Source organism: Pipistrellus kuhlii, unplaced genomic scaffold, assembly GCF_014108245.1.
Source record: "Pipistrellus kuhlii isolate mPipKuh1 unplaced genomic scaffold, mPipKuh1.p scaffold_m20_p_12, whole genome shotgun sequence".
Lineage (NCBI taxonomy): Eukaryota > Metazoa > Chordata > Mammalia > Chiroptera > Vespertilionidae > Pipistrellus > Pipistrellus kuhlii.
The window spans coordinates 47115130-47131290 of record NW_023425427.1 but is presented as its reverse complement, the minus strand read 5'-3'; the positions used below and the strand labels follow the sequence as shown (position 1 = coordinate 47131290).

Genomic DNA, 16161 nt, shown 5'->3' with positions numbered 1-16161 from the left:
TTTTTCTAAAGAGTTTCAGAGAAATCTTGGTGTACTTCTTCCATGGGAAAAAACATATCCTGTTTTCTTCTATTGAACAACTCCCTAAATTAAGGCTATCATTGCTTGAAAAGAAAAACGTCTGTGGGAAGGGCACATTTGGATTTAAGCACTATTTTCTGAGAATATTGAAATGCAGAATGATTTCATTTACAAAACCCTGAAGGTAGCCTCTCTCTAGGAGAGACCTTATTGGAGCTTGCCAGGGAAGGTGTAGAGTTGGCTTAGGACCGAGCTCTGCTTAGGTCTAAAGCAAGAAAAGGATAGGAAGTAGGGGTCAGGAAAAGAACCACCTGAGAGCTGCTGGGGGGAGACTGCCTTTGTTTTGAGATCCTGTTTTTTGGTTGGTAGGAGGGGTAGACGACAGGGAGCCACACGCTTCTGAGGGCAAGGCTGGATACAATCTGTTCCAGAATTTTAACCGGAGGGATCAAGTGGAGCACCTCTCAATGCCACTGAGAGGTTTCTGCTTGTTTTTTAAAAGATGAGCAGAGAATGCTGTTTGAGTGATTTTCAAATATATTCCTCAGGATATCAGGATTGTTCAGAAAGGTCTTATGGTCACAATAGATCCTCCCCACCACCTGTCTTGTTGGAACAGAAACTCAGTTCTACTGAAACACTGCAAAAGGGTTTGAGGACTGTTACATTCCACTGAAAGAGGATGAGTTTCTTTGGGGGAGGGGCAGGTGTTGGCAAAGTAAAGATAAAGATAAGTGTATATCATCTAACTAAACCTTATACTGACTTCACCTCCCTGGGTTTCCTGTTGGCAAGGAGTGTGATAAAATTGGAAAAGTTTTAAAGTCAGTAGATGAGTAAAAAGCTATTTTTTTTTTAATCGATTTCTAGGTCTTTTTAGATCTCAGTTTATCATTTGTGAAATGGACGAGACAGTCTTTTTCTTGTTGGGGATGTATAACCACGGTGTGTGGCATGTGGTAGATACCCTGTTTCTTGGCTCCTTTTCCTTAGATTACTGGTTTGGACAATCACCCGATCTTTAACCACTTTTATATCACAAAGTAAAGGTACAGTGAAAAGGGTTCATTCTTTAGTGTAAGCTACTGTAGAAATATTCACAGGAAAACATGGTTACCACCAGTAAGTGTGACCAGCACTTCGATGGATCTATTTTAGGTATAAAGACTAGGGCATGGTGCTCAGTTGCTTAGACTGTTCAATCCAAGGTCAGGGTACATACAAGAATCAACTAATGCATGCATAAATAGGTGGAGCACCAAATCGATGTCTCTCTCTCTCTCTCTCTCTCTCTCTCTCTCTCTCTCTCTCTCAAAGAAAAAAAAAATCACACACACACACACAAGCCTATGGTATCTTTCTTATTCTAATTTACTAACAAATTAAAAGCTTCTTAAAGCCATTAGAAGAAGTAGAATGTTCAGCAAAGTTGTTTTTCTATGAAAAAAAGTGTAAATGGGGGCCCTTATGGGTTTGGCTCAGTGGATAGAGTGTCAGACTGGGGACTGAAGGGTCCCAAGTTCTATTCCGGTCAAGGGCTGTTGCGGGCTTGATCCCTAGGAAAGGTTATGCAGCCAACTAATGATTCTCATCATTGATGTTTCTATCTCTCTCTCCCTCTCCCTTCCTCTCTGAAATCAATTAAAAAAAAGAAAAAAGAAAGAAAAAAATATGACACAAAGGGGACAAGCATCTTGGGAGAACAGAGTTTATTTTACATCTGCTCCATTTTTTGGCCTGAAAATCAAGGGGTCTGCTTTGGTTCTGTTTTTCTTTATGGAATAGTGATAGGGTGTTGGTGCCTCCCCGCTACTTACTTTCTTTCTTTTTTCCCCCCTCAATTAAACAAGGCAAAGTCTAAACATGATGTTCAGTCTATTTCTGAATCACTGGCAAGCAGTTAATTTTGAGGATTGAAAATTAAAACTATAACCACAGCAGTTGTTAAAACTAGGGTTTTTATAGGCAGAAATCCAATTCCGTTCAGACACCACCTGTTTCAATAGGACATCTCAGACGCCCATTTGGCACGATTTGCTGGAGATGACATGGGAGTGTGCTTACAGTGTGTGTGAAGTCTGTAGCATAATGCAGTCCTGTTTTTCAGAGTGACAGTTGCATTTATATGTAGTATGTTTTTGCAAGGAATAAATTGGAATTTTTCCCCCCCGAAACTCTGCTTATTGTAAAGAGGAATTCAAGTCCACTGTGGTCTTCCAACAAGGTGCTTTGGTTATTAAAGGGCCAAAGGCATCTTCTGATAAGGAGCTTTCACTAATACCACTGTGTCAAGCCATCTGGACATAGCATTTTATCACAGGGTTCTGGAATGCATTTTGTGTAGGGTTGTTTACTATTTCCTTTTACAAGGAAGTTTTGAACCCTGCTAATTTATAAACGGTACAGGTCACAGTTTCTCCCCCTAAAACTTGAATGTTTTTGAATAGCTAAATACACACACAATACAAAATAACATATACTGAGTTGAATCTTCCTTCAGGCCACCAAAAAAGCTATATCGTATAACCTTTTTACATAGTTCTTTGTGTACATGGATGATTGTATTTGTAGGATACATTCCTAGGAGTAAATTCATGACTCCAAGGCGAAGTGGAATTTAAATTTTGATAGACATTTACAAATTGTCTGCCAAAGGAGTTATACTACTCTGTGCTTGCAACAACAATGTGAGAGAATATCTACTCCACACGGTGATCCTATGAAAAAATTTCCCCCAATCTGATGAGTGAAAATGATATCTCATTTTTAATTCACTTTTCATTTATGAGTTAACAATGAGCATCTTTTCATATGTTTAAAAGCCATTTTAATTTCCTGTCAAAGGCCACGTTTTAATGTATGTGAAGTTGGAACTATTCTAAGTGTTTCAGTTTCATCTTAAATTTATGGGTAGTCTTCCCACATACGTCCATTTGGAGAGGTTACCAAAAGATACGGAAGCCTCTTCAACCAAGATCGGTGTTTTCTGGCTTTCTTCAACGTGTAACAAATGATTTTCTTAGGAACTGATTGGTCAAGTCTTTGGCTCCTAAAAATATAAGTGGCTTTTGTGGCAACCTCATCTCTACAGGCTGTTTATTTTTAAAATGACTCAAAAATAATAAAATATTCTTTTAGTGGCTGTTACTGGACAGCTTCATCGAATTTTTGGATATTTGTTTTGGAACATGTATGCATTTTCATTATTTTCTGAAAGCTGTCATCTTGTGATCTTCTGCCTCAAACAAATGAAAGGATGCTTCTGTTTTTCACTGGCACTTATAATAAAAGATGATTAATTTGAATAATCTCAAGATCAAGCAGGCCGCCTCATTTACTTGGTGGTTTCTCAGGGCTGAGGTTCATTTTCTGTCATACTTGTTTTTTTCTCTCCTTTCTGTATCTTTGGTTCTCTCCCAAAATTAAGTCATGACAGTAAAATGTACATAGACATGATAAATAGGTTGTCAGCTTTGTGAGCTTTAACTCCAAATGTGACGTTGACCTCATGCATTTTTAGGGAAAGTCTGGTCATGGGAGTAGAAGGTTATTTATGTCACTCAGCATGCTATGGTTTAATGTCTTCTGAAAGTTAGTCACATAAGGGGATCTCGGGATAGTTACAGACTTTTGAAAACCTGCACCAAAATCTGTGTGTGTTATAGGACAGTTTTCCTGCCTTCTCAGCTACCTACCAGTAGTTGCTTTTTGGTAAGAAAGAGGATTACAGGAACACCCTCTTCACCCAGTGCAAAGCTCAAATACCCTTACTGCGTCAATTGAGCTAAGGCTGAAGGAAAAAAACGAGGCAGGTCAGTGTTCCTAGAATGGAAAACCAGGGGTTCAGATTCCTTGTCCCTTCTGGGCTCATTCTATACTTGTTTCAAAGCTGCATCTGAAGTCTGTCTAACCTGAGTCTGTTCCCTTACCCTAGGATGTAAAGAAGAACAGCCTATTTTGACTATCCCCATTGGATATTTTGGTGGGTTCATACTCTATAACATTAAGTAAAAACAATTTGTGGGAGTGGGTAGAGAAGAAGAGGGAAACTATGAATACCATTTTATTTTCTGAAATTTTATTCCACACATTGTAAGAAAACATGCCAGTGATAAGGATCTGAAGGTTGCAGTTTAAAAATAAATGTCTGAGTCTCTTGAAATAGATATTTGTGTTTAATTTTTGAGGAATGAGGATAAATGGTAGGTGATTTAATCTAATGATCCCCATAAGGGATGTAGCCATTGTGTGATAAAAAGAAGGTTTGATTAGAAAGCTGAAGGCATTGATTCAGTTCTTGGATCTGCTACTAATTCACCCTGGGCTTTAGGTTAGTGTAAATCTAAAAGAAGCATAACATCTCCCCCTCCCCCAACTTGAGATTATTAAGTAAAATGTTGGTACATAGCAAATAATATGTAATCACTATATTTTACATTGTATTGTTTATACAGATAAGATCCCATGAAATGTTTATATTATCACTTAATACAGTATATTAGACATAAATTAATGAGTTTTAAACTCTGTGGGTTCCTTTATTTTTGTTCTTCAAAAACTCACACTTCAGAGTACTGATGTCAAAATTTTGGTAGTTAAAAAAGTTACAAGTGGTATTTTATTTTATTTTATTTTTGTTGTTAGTGGTGGTGGTGATATTCTTTTCACCTTATGGCTCCCAGCTTTTCAAAATTAAATTTACTGGCTTAAGGCCTAAAGACTGTAAATGGAAAATTTGAGATTATTTCTTAATGGTTATGAATACAGAAATATGATGGTCTAGTTTTTAATCCGTGTTTGTGTGACTATATGGACCATATTAGATCTGTTATTTGGAAAAATTTATATTTTAATATAGATCATTGAAGGGGTAGATTTTGTAACTTACATTCTTCTTTTTGTAACTTGTTTTTATAGATCTTGTAAATTTTGCAAATGTCATTCTCCCCTTCCCTTCTCTTATAGGGTAGATTGGAGGCCTGTGGGTAGTGTGAAATGGTTAAATATAAAAAGGCTTCATTAATGGAAATATTGAGTAAAATAAGAATGCCCTATCCATAAAACAAACTAGTCCACTCAACCACAGTTAGAGAAAAAGTGTAGGTATAATAAAAATCTAGTTAACTTCACGAGTTTCAGTCGTAATGCAAGCTCTTAGTGGCTCAGGGATAGATTTTGGTTGGATTCTGTTGGCAGAACTCTACACATATAGTGTCTATTTTGTCTTTGGAAAAATTAGGAATAAGTGCCTTCATTTTTCCTTGCCTCGTGAAGCTCAGCCCAGGGAACACAGCATGGCTAGAGCGGCACTGCTGGATTTCAGCTTGTTCTCGTCCCGCTGACCAAGCACCCTTGTGCAGGGTACATTCTGGGAAACCATGGACAATAGTGGCTCTGATTATAGGTTTAGACAAAAAGGAGATTTTGCTGTAGAAAGTAACTATCTTGTCTGAGAGAGTCTAGGCAGAAGTAACCCGGAAAAATGATGAGTAAAAATTTCCTGAAAATTTGTTCACAGATTGCGTCAGTTTGAAACAGCCTTGTCCCTTCTAAGGGCTAGACTGGCCTCTTATTATGCAACTCTGCTTTGTTGTATTTTTGGCTATGACACTACTAGTAGCCCTGTGTATGAATCCGGGCGCCAGTAGCTTGCTGCTGCCCTCCTGTAGCTCCCCCCCTTCCCCCGCCCTCTCTCCATGGCCTCCCCACCCTCCCCATAGCTTGCTGCCCTGCCCCCTCCTGTAGCTCTCAGCCTCCTACTTGTAGCCAGTACTTTGCTGCCACCCTCTTGTAGCTCTCTGCCTGCTGCCCTGTCCTCCTGTAGCTCCCTCTAACCCCTTACCCGCCTCATAGCTTGCTGCCCTGCCCCCTCCCACAGGAGCTATGAGGGAGGGGGCGGGGGAAGATAGTTACTTTCTACATCAGAGGGAGCTCTCTGCCCCGCCCTCCTGCTGATCCATGATCTGGCTGTTATGTAGTCGGTCATTACGCTTCATGGCATAACGACCATTTTCATATTACGTCTTTATTATATAGGATTATCTGACATCCATAGATATCTATAAAGGTCTGGTTTAAGTACAGGGAGCAAGAAGTTGTGCTTCAAATGTCAGTGACTATGAGACCAGACTAACCCTTTGGAAGGACAATGTCACAGAAACTGGAAGGCCAGTTGAATAATGTAGCCCTTGCTATTGGGAATAAATAATAAATCACTACACGATGAGTGGTGACTTACTATTTTTTTTAAGTAAACTAAAGTGTAATTTTCCTTTCTGATAAATTTTGAGCTCTGCCTGTTCTAGTAAAGAGTGCATCAATGAACTCCAGATCAGGAATATTCTAGATCTTAACAGTCACCATGAATAAAAATGGCTTTAACTATTTCCAGTCTTATGATCTACTGGGGTTTTTATTCTGGCATTAAGAAGGGTTCAGTAATCTGGAGAAAGTCCGTGTGTAACTTAAGTAAAAGTCCAGAGATGAAACATAATTTTGAAAGGCATATTGGGGAAGGCAGAGGAGCCTGGCTGAAGAAACCAAGTTCTCCTTGTCTCAGGACTCCTTGTTTTTTATTAACACAAATTGCCCTAAGGCAGTGTTTCCCAAAGTGTGGTATGCATACCCCCAGGGGTACTGGAAGAGTTTGGTGGGGGTATGCACTGCACCATGCTTAGCTGCGCCTAGCCTAATTCTTCGATCTCATGAGTACCAGGGGTACTCAGTGTTACGAAAATTATAGAAGGGGTACACATATGCCCCTTTGGGAAACACTGTCCTAAGGCAAGGTGGAGATATACACTTCAAAGGGTAGGGTTTCATACAAAAGCATTGTCAGATTGGGGAATTGCCTTCTGCTGTTCAGGTGTTTGGCCAATAGGAGGCAATAACATTTAGATTAAGATGCCCTGAGCTGTCTGGCAGCAAACAATCACCCTTTTCAGGTTTGGGGAAATGCCTTCAGCCATTCCCAACAGGTGATAGCATATGTGACTCAACCTTGTTGAGCCCTCAAATTCCATCAACGTTTTGATGAAACTCTTGCAATTGTGACAATGCTGGAATTGGCTTCCTGCAAAGATGCACTTTATTTGCTTTGACTCTTCACAGAAGTCCCAAAGTTAGGTTTGGAACTTGATTTTGTTGAGTCTTATTTCTTTAATGTCCCATCTATAGTCTTTCTTCCTAGATTTGTTTCTACTCTCTTTTTCCTTCCTTTTTATTTAATTATTTTTATTTATTTATACTCCCCCCCCCCAATTACAACTTACATTCAGTATTATTTTGTATTAGTTTCAGTAGTACAGCGTAGTGGTTAGACAATCATTTGTTTTTTCTGATCATCATGCTCCTCCCCCAGGGTCATATTTCTTGACTTTCTCTCCTTCATCCACATGATACCTTGTGATCATCGTATCTGACCCCATTCTTCCTGCTTTTTTATTCTTCGCCCTAAGGGATTTTTGTGGTTTGTGCACATACTCCCAATTTTTCCTTCAGTTCTTTTTCTTTTTGATTAAAAATGTTATACTTAAATCTTTATTCTGATGTACTTTTTTTAAAAAAAAAAGAAAAATGCATTGAGGTTAGGGAAGTTTGTGCCTCTGCACTGCAGAGCAATACGTGCACAGAAATAAAGCTCACAGGCACAGAAATAAAGCTGCACTTGACTAATTAGCCTTGAAGGTAGTAATCAAACCTCTGTGAATTGCTGAGATATGTAGGAACTTTCTCTCTGCTTGATATTCTGAATACCTATCCTGACTCCTTTTTGTGAAGAGGACAAATGTAGCACAGCAGTTAAAAGGACAGACTCTGTTATGAAACAGACTTTCCCCGCGGCCCCCCCCCCCCCCCCCCCCCCCCCCCGGCTGACATTGGCACTTGGTAGCTGTGTAACTTTGGACAAATGATTCATCTCTATTGGTTGTTTCCTCATTTGTAAAATAAATAAGACACACATATACATACATACACTTTCATAGCTGAAGGGAATCTTTGAAGTAATAGTCCAAGCACCCCATTCTACAGATGAGCAAATTAAGGCATCAAATACTGAAATGATTAGTCAAGCAAGGGATCATAAGTCAGGGTTTTCAGTGTTCTTGCATATTTTTTTTTTTTTAATATATTTTATTGATGTTTTTACAGAGAGGAAGGGAAATGGAGAGAGAGTCAGAAACATTGATAAGAGAGAAACATCAATCAGTTGCCTCCCGCACACCATCCCCTGGGGATGTGCCAGCAACCAAGGTGCATGTCCCTGACTGGAATGGAACCTGGGACCCTTCAGGCTCTATCCCCTGAGCCAAACTGGTCAGGGCTTGCATATTCTTTTTGCAATAACGTAGTAACACAGAGTAACATTAGTGTTCTTTTGAAAATGCAATTAAAAGGGGCAGGGAATTAGAAATAAAACAACCCCTCAGGGTCATCTCTCCTGGTTGCCGCAGGACCGAACACTACGGTAATCTTGCACGAGTCCCCTTCCTGAAGACAGCTGGACAAATGGTTGAGTGGAGCAGCTTGCTTGTTGTTGGCAGCAGCCTTTATCCTTTTGTTTTTTTGCTTCATAGACTGAAGGTCTCTGTATTTCTCTTGCTTCTGAGAATCCAACTTGTGTGGAGAAAATGATAATTAAGAACCCACTCCCTCACCACCCAAACTTTCTTAAGCCAGTATCAACCTATCTGTGGGGATTGGTTGCATTTTTGTTTTCTGTAAATTAGAGGCCGGCATACTTTTTGTAGTCATTTCCCTCCCCCATCAGAATAGCAAGGGTATACATGACTTTAGAAGTGGTTTTTCTTGGCATTAACAGCATATGCAAAAGACTGTAATAAAGCCAACAAATAACTTTGTAATCTACCAGGTTTTGAAAGTAGAAATGCAAATAAATCATGGGTAGCAGTGATTCTTTTAGTGCTTAGATATTAAAAGGCTTTCTCCTCAGGGTTGGAAAGTTGGATGGTAATACACTTTATTAGAATCAGCTTACTGAAGCTGGCTTGCCACCTCTTCTTTGAAGAAGCTACTTTGATTAATTCTCTCTCTCTCTCTCTCTCTCCTCTCTGCCTGGAGTCCGCGCCCGCCGAGCCGCTCGCTCCTCTCCCCCCGCCCTCCCCCACCCCCCCCTCCTCCCCACCCTCCTCTCTCCCCTCTCTGGCTTCCCTCTCTCTCTCCCTTTTCCTCCTCTCCCTCTCTCCCTCTCTTCCTCTCTCTCTCTCTCTCTCTCTCTCTCTCTCTCTCTCTCTCCCTCTCTCTCTCCCTTCCTCTCTCCCTCTCTCCCTCTCTCCTCTCTCCTCTCTCCTCTCTTCCCCACCCTCTCTCTCTTCCCTCATTTCACTCTCCCCCCTTTCTTTCTCCCCCTCCCTCCCTCCTTCCCACCTCTGCCTCTCCCTCTCTTTCTCTCTCCCTCTCTCTCTTTCTCTTCAAATCTCCCACTCTCCCCCAAATCAGGATACATGACTAAAACTGGTTCCGAGTATTTTAATCTAGGACAGGTAAGACAGCTCAGAAAATCCAAGATGCTTTTCAAGTCCTTCTAAGACTTCTGGCAGAAGATTTTTATCCTTTTGTTTTTTGCTTCATAGATTGAAATTCCCTGAACAAAACTGATGTCTCCTGATTCTGAAAATCCAGTGTGAGAAGACCTTCCTAAGTCTTGTCCTATTTCTAGTTTTCATGTACCAGTCTGTATTCCTCCCACCTCCTGCCCAGAAAGCTCTAGATGTTTAATAAAACAAAAATAAAAATTTCCTTCTATGTGGTTTTTCTTTTGTGTGTTTGTTTTTACCCCCCTTTCTAACCAAACTCTACCCTCATCAATTTCAGAAGCTAATTAATTTATACATTGTTATCTTCTGAGAGGTCTAAAACAACTCAGGTTCGTTTCCTAAAAGAAATAGAAAGAAAATAAAACAAAGACATTTCTAGCTGCAGTCTGGGCTGCCCTGGTGTGCTTTTAGGAGAAAAAGCTGCAGCACATGAAGGCATCCTGATCTCTTGGGGGACGGGGGAGGGGAGGAGGTGAAACAAACTTTATTATTGGGCCCACTCCTATTTCACGCCAAGCAGCCTCTGAAGGCTTCTAAGTCCAGGAATGGCAATAAATAAATAAATAAATAAAATTATATATATATATATATATATATATATATATATATATATATATATATATATATATCCCCCTCTCTCTTAGAAAGCTGGTTATTTGTGTAAATCTGTCAGGTGGTCAAACTGTCTTGTTTCTGTAACAGACCCGACCCAGTGGGGCAGATTTAGTTTATTTGCAGATACATATTTGAATTTATATTAGAACTTTATAGTCTATATTTTTTTAACATAAACAACTGGTTTTAATTGGGAGGAGATGGACTAGGATTTCAGGTTATGTGTGTTTTGTTTTGTTTTTGTGTGTGGTATAGAATGGCAACTTCGTTTGGCACTTTCGAAAGCAAACCATTCTTTTTCCTTCCATTAGAAAGTGATGATTTAGCTGACAAATCTAAATTTGTGTAAGAGAGCCTTGGCTCCCTTTGGGAGGGTGTGTAGACTCCTCTTAAAAGAATATGGTGCAGTTTATGTTTGCTCAATGTGATATGGTTCATGGAGAGAGAAGCAAGTGGAGTGAATTGAACAGACTGCAGATTCTTCTTGATTTTGATGCCTTTCTTTAGTTTGTTATGCATAGATTGATACATGGGTCTCTTCAAAATTCTCTTATTTACTTTATAATTTCTAAAAAAATTGTAATCTCAAATATGTATAGAAGTTGTGATATGTACAAAGAGTTTTTCTTACCTAAACCATTTGAGATGAAATTGCCAACATGATGCCCCATCATCCTTGAATACTTACTGTTTATTTCTTGCAAGCAAGGATATTTGCTTACATATATATAGCCTGATAACAACCATTAAAATCAGGAATCAGCACTGGGACATGACCACAGCTCTACTCTTTGTCCTATTTAGATTTTGAAGATTGTTCCACTGAACTCCTTTATTTGTATACAAAAGGATCCAGTCTAGAATTGTATGTAGCATTTGGTTGTCATGTCTCTCTAATCCCCTCCAACTGGGAAGTGTTTCTTGATCTTTCCTTGCTTTAATGAACTTGAAATTTCTGATGATTTCAAGCCAATTATTTAGTAGATGGCCCTGAATTTGGGTTTGTGCGATATTTCCTCAGGACTAGATTCAGATTATGCGTCTCTGGCAGGAATATTACAGAAGTGATGCTGGGCTGCTCTTATTGCACCCGCTCACGTGGTCCTGATTTTCATTGTACCATTTCATTACTACCGTGATGTTACTCTGGCCACTTGTCCGCCAGGCTTCTCTGCTGTAAGTTACTTTGCAAATAATAAGTATTTTATCAGGTGGTGCTTTGAGAAAATGTATAGATCTGATTCCTACTCAAACTTAAGTTTATTCTTATATTTATTATGTCATCATAGATATAATGGATATATATTTTTTTTCAATGGATTATAATCTCTTACTATTGTTATTTATTTTCATGTTTAAATTGTCCTGATTTGGCCAGTGGGAAACCCTTCAATCTAGTTTCTTGACAAGCTCTGGTCAGTCTTTGCATTCTTTGTACTTTCCTTATCCCAACCCTCGATGCAGCCATTTCTTCACTGAGCAGCCACATTTTGTGGCTCTGAGCCTCGGCATGGATGCTTTTACTCATATCACCACTCTCTCCTCTGCTCCTTTTGCCTACTTTGCTTGGCTCCATCCTAATAGCTTTTGTTCCAAATTGTTCAGGAAGAGAGAGGGCACATTTTGTTTTGATTTAATCAGTTACATTAGCACTGTGTGGATGGGGACTATAACACTTTATCTAGCATCTCCAAGTGCCTGCCATATAAATAAACTAGAGGCCAGTGCACAAAATCATGTACAGGTGAGGTCCAGACAGCCTGCCCCAATGTGGGGGCCTGTTGGGCTGGGCAGCAGGGCTGGTGGAACATGGGCTGTTGGCTGGCCAGCTCCACCCCCAATCATGGTGTTGGAAGCCAGTTGGGGGCAGGGCCAGTGGAGGGAAGGGGCTGTGGGAAGTTGGAAGCCATCCCTGCCCCTAATAGGGATGTTGGGAGCCGATTGGGGAGGCAAGCCAGCTGTGGGGGGAAGGGGCAATCAGGGCCTGGATCAGGCTGGTTGGCTGCTACTTTGTACATCGTAGCCATCATAGCCACTGGTCATTCTGATTGTTCTGCTGTTCCAGTTGCTAGGCTCATACACACACACACATACACAAACACACACACACACACACACACACACACACACACACATTCAATAAGGGTATACATTCACTCAAAGACAAATACTTAGAATGTATCTTTTTGGAGTAGGTCATTATTCTGGATGCTAGGAGGACACAAAGTGAACCTAATATTAAACAAAAAACAAAAAACAAAAAACAAAACAAAACAAAAAAAAAACAAGAAAAAATATACTTAGTAGGAGCCCTGTGAGGAGAAATAGTTCTTTGTGGATGGGAATAATTGTGTAAGGCAGCCATTTCCGCAAGTGGGATTCTTTACATTAATATCTATTCAATGAGAAAAGTTCTGACTTTGCACTTTTAAAACTGTAGTTCTTATTAGAGTGCACAGACTTAATGTGTTGCAATTTTTTTTTTAGCCTAGGAAATTTCTCCTATTACTCTAGCTCTGCTTTTCTCCCAGGCTGAAGGTCACTGGTGTCTTGCATATAGCTAACTCTGCTTTTCTAAAACACAGATGCAAATTCTGATAATATAGAAATGTTATCTTAGTTAACTCCACCTGTAATTTGTTCGTTTCTACACCATTGACCAGAAATACTTCCAGAGAGAAAAAAGTGATTTTTTTTCATTATACTTTAGATAATAAGTAATAAGGATATAGAAACAGAATAGATCATAAGCTCCTTTCTATTAACAGAGTGACTCATCTATGTTAGTTCATTTAACTCACAGTACATAGCATATAACCACACTTTCTCTTTTGCATTATAAAATTATTCAAGTACTTAATCACTCAACGCATTTTTGATTGCCTATTCTTTTCTAAGAACCTACCTCACAGAATTCTTAAAGAATTAAAGGAGATAATGTGTATACTTGGTTCAAAGCAGCTAATAAATGTGTTCATTGAAGCACAATGTGCATTTCTCTTACTGGACAATAATGTTCTGACATCAGGAATTTTCATTTTTCTTAAAAATAAAAATGTTATTATGTTATCTATAGAATTATATGTAATATATATATATATATATATATATATATATATATATATATGGATTATAAAATAAACACCCAAACCTGCCATTCAATTTTAGAGTGAGAATTCTCAATCTGGGCCCCATTGCACAGATTCTTATTCTGGAGGTCTGGGATGGAGCTCAAAAACCTGAATTCCTAACAAGCATTCAGATAATACCAGTGTTGCTGGTCCCCTGACCACATTTAGAACAATACAGCTGACCATATTGAGAGCAATTCAGCTTTAGGGTATATATCTATAAATGGAATTGCTGGCTCATAGGGCATTCCAATATTTAGCTTTTTTATTATTTTATATAGTGGCTGTGACACTTTAGATTCCTAGATCAGCAATGTGGAAAGAGATCTCATTGCTGTCTTTCTAGTCAATGTTGCAATGGCTGTAGTTCTATAATATGGTTTCTATATGATGTGACAAATTCGATTACATAATTCTTTTTTCTTCCTATAAATTTTAGTATTAGTTTAAGTGCTTTGAAAAACTTTTATTAGGATTTTGATTGAAATTACATTGAATCTGTGGATAATGCGTGTTCTTATGTACGAACCTAATCTATTAGTTCATTTAGTCTTCTGTGCCATTGAGTAGGCATAAAACTGTATCTTATCATTATCTTATTTTTCATTTCATTGATTAGTAGTAAAGAGGCTGAGCACACACCTCAGTGGCCTTTCTTGTTTCTTCTTGAAATGTTTGTTTTCATGTGTTTTGCTTATTTTTCTATTTATTTGTTGGGGGTCTTTTTATATTCTGGAGATATGATTCTATTGTTGGTTATCCCACAGGTAGCTTTTCCTAGTTTGTCCATTTAGTAGTATTTTTATTTGCTTTATGACACACACACACACACACACACACACACACTAGCAGAAATTCTTAACATGGTCAAACTTTTATGGCTAGTTTTAAATTTTAATGTGGTCAAACATTTTATGGCTAGTTCTTTTTGAGTCCCATTTAATATGTTCTTCTCTATCCCTAGTTCAATATAGATAATCTCCTGTATTTTCCCCCAACACGTTTGAGAAGTCTTGTCTACCATTTAAATATTTTCAAACATCTGGAATTCATTTTATGTATGGTATGAGGTAAGAGTCTAATTTAAATTTTTTCCTATATAGAAAACCAGTCCAGGCACCTTTTATTGAGTTGTCTATGTTTTCCTCAGAGATCTACAGTACTTACCTTGTCAAAGGTCAGACTTTCATATATTTATGAATCGGCTGGGGAGATGTGGTTCATTTCTGTCCCTTTGGTCAGTTGAACTCTGCAGCAGTGTCATGGTGTTGTAATGGCTGTAGTTTTATCAAGTGACTCTCATATGGCGTGACAAATTCTATTACCTAATTCTTTTTTCTTCCTATAAATTTTAGAATTAGTTTAAGTGCTTTGAAAACCTCTTATTAGGGTTTTGATTGAAATTACATTGAATCTGTGGATAATGGGTGTTCTTATGTACGAACCTAACCTGTTAGTTCATTTAGGCTATCTTTAAACTTGTTAAGCTGTTAATGCTTTTCATGAAAGTCTAGCTAGTTTTATGCTCTGTTTATTCCTAGGTGTTTTGTATGTTTATTGCTGTTAAAAATAGAACATTAAATGTTTTCTGTTCATTGCTGATGTGTAATATGAAGTTTACCTTTGTATATTGATACTGCTTCTATCTTACTAAACTTACTAATTACAGCAATTTTTTTCTCTATAGGTTCTTTTGTTTTTCTATGTGGGTAATCATACATATATGAATAGTGACATATGTCTTTCTTCAAAGCAATTTAAAAATACAGTTGAAATTCAATATTATATTAGTTTCATACATCATATATATATATATATGTATGTATATATGTACAGCATAATGGTTAGACATTTGCATAACTTATGAACTGATTCTCCCAATAACTCTAGTACCCACTTGACACCATACATAATAATTACAATATCATTGACTATATTCCTAATGTTGTACTTTACATCCCTGTGGCTATTTTGTAACTGCCAATTTATATTTCTTAATCCTTTCACCTTTTATAATATTTTTCTTATTTTTAATATTTTTATCTCCCTCCCCCCTGCCTTCTGTGATTCTGTGTCAGTATAACCACCAGTGAAATGTTAAGTATAAAATTTCCTGATTTTACAGGGAATAATTCTAGTAATTCACCATTTAAAATGTTTGCATGGGATTCTAGTAGCTGTTTGTCAAGTTAAGTAACACAAGTTAATCTCCTTGTCTTGTGTTGTTAACAGTTTTTTTCTAAATCATGCATAGATTTTTATTTTACCATGTACTTTTTTTTTTTTTTGCATTTCTTGAGAAGAGCAGTCTTCTCCTTTAATGTGTTAATTTGCTTGACAAGCATTTTTGTCATTCTGAACTATTCTTGAATGTTTGGGATAAAATTAATTTGCTCTTGCTCTATTAGGCCTCCCAGTCATAATTGAATTAATTGTGATAATGTTTTATTCAGAAATTTTGCATCCACATTCTTGAGTGACATTGGTCTATAGTTTTATTTCTTTAGTTTTTTTTTTTTTTTTTTTTGGGGGGGGGGGGGAGATAAGTTTTGTTGCTTTGATATTATTTACCATACAAAGTGAGAAATGTTTTTCTCTTTTCCATCTTTTAGAAAAGTTTTTTTGAGATTGAAATTTTTTCCTAGAACTTTCTTGTTAAGCCCTATGTACCTTTTTTATTTTAAGATGATTTTAAATTACTTACTTGACTTTAATAAAGGATTATTCTTGATTTTTTTGTCAGTTTTAATAAATTATATCTGCCTAAGAATTTACTTCCAAATTTGTTGGGAAATTATTTATAGCATTCTTATCTGTTTAATCTCTGCTATACTTAC

The 16161-nt window shown here is 37.8% G+C and overlaps 1 protein-coding gene and 1 long non-coding RNA gene across 5 annotated transcripts in view; both read left to right on the top strand.

The window, feature by feature from the left end:
* MLLT3 (MLLT3 super elongation complex subunit) overlaps window positions 1–16161 on the top strand; it is a 258074-nt gene that overhangs the window by 158868 nt on the left and 83045 nt on the right. The window lies entirely within an intron of this gene.
* LOC123652158 lies at window positions 6083–9776 on the top strand. Its single transcript, XR_006741324.1, has 2 exons — window positions 6083–6192; window positions 9615–9776. It is a non-coding gene; the product is annotated as an uncharacterized LOC123652158 (long non-coding RNA).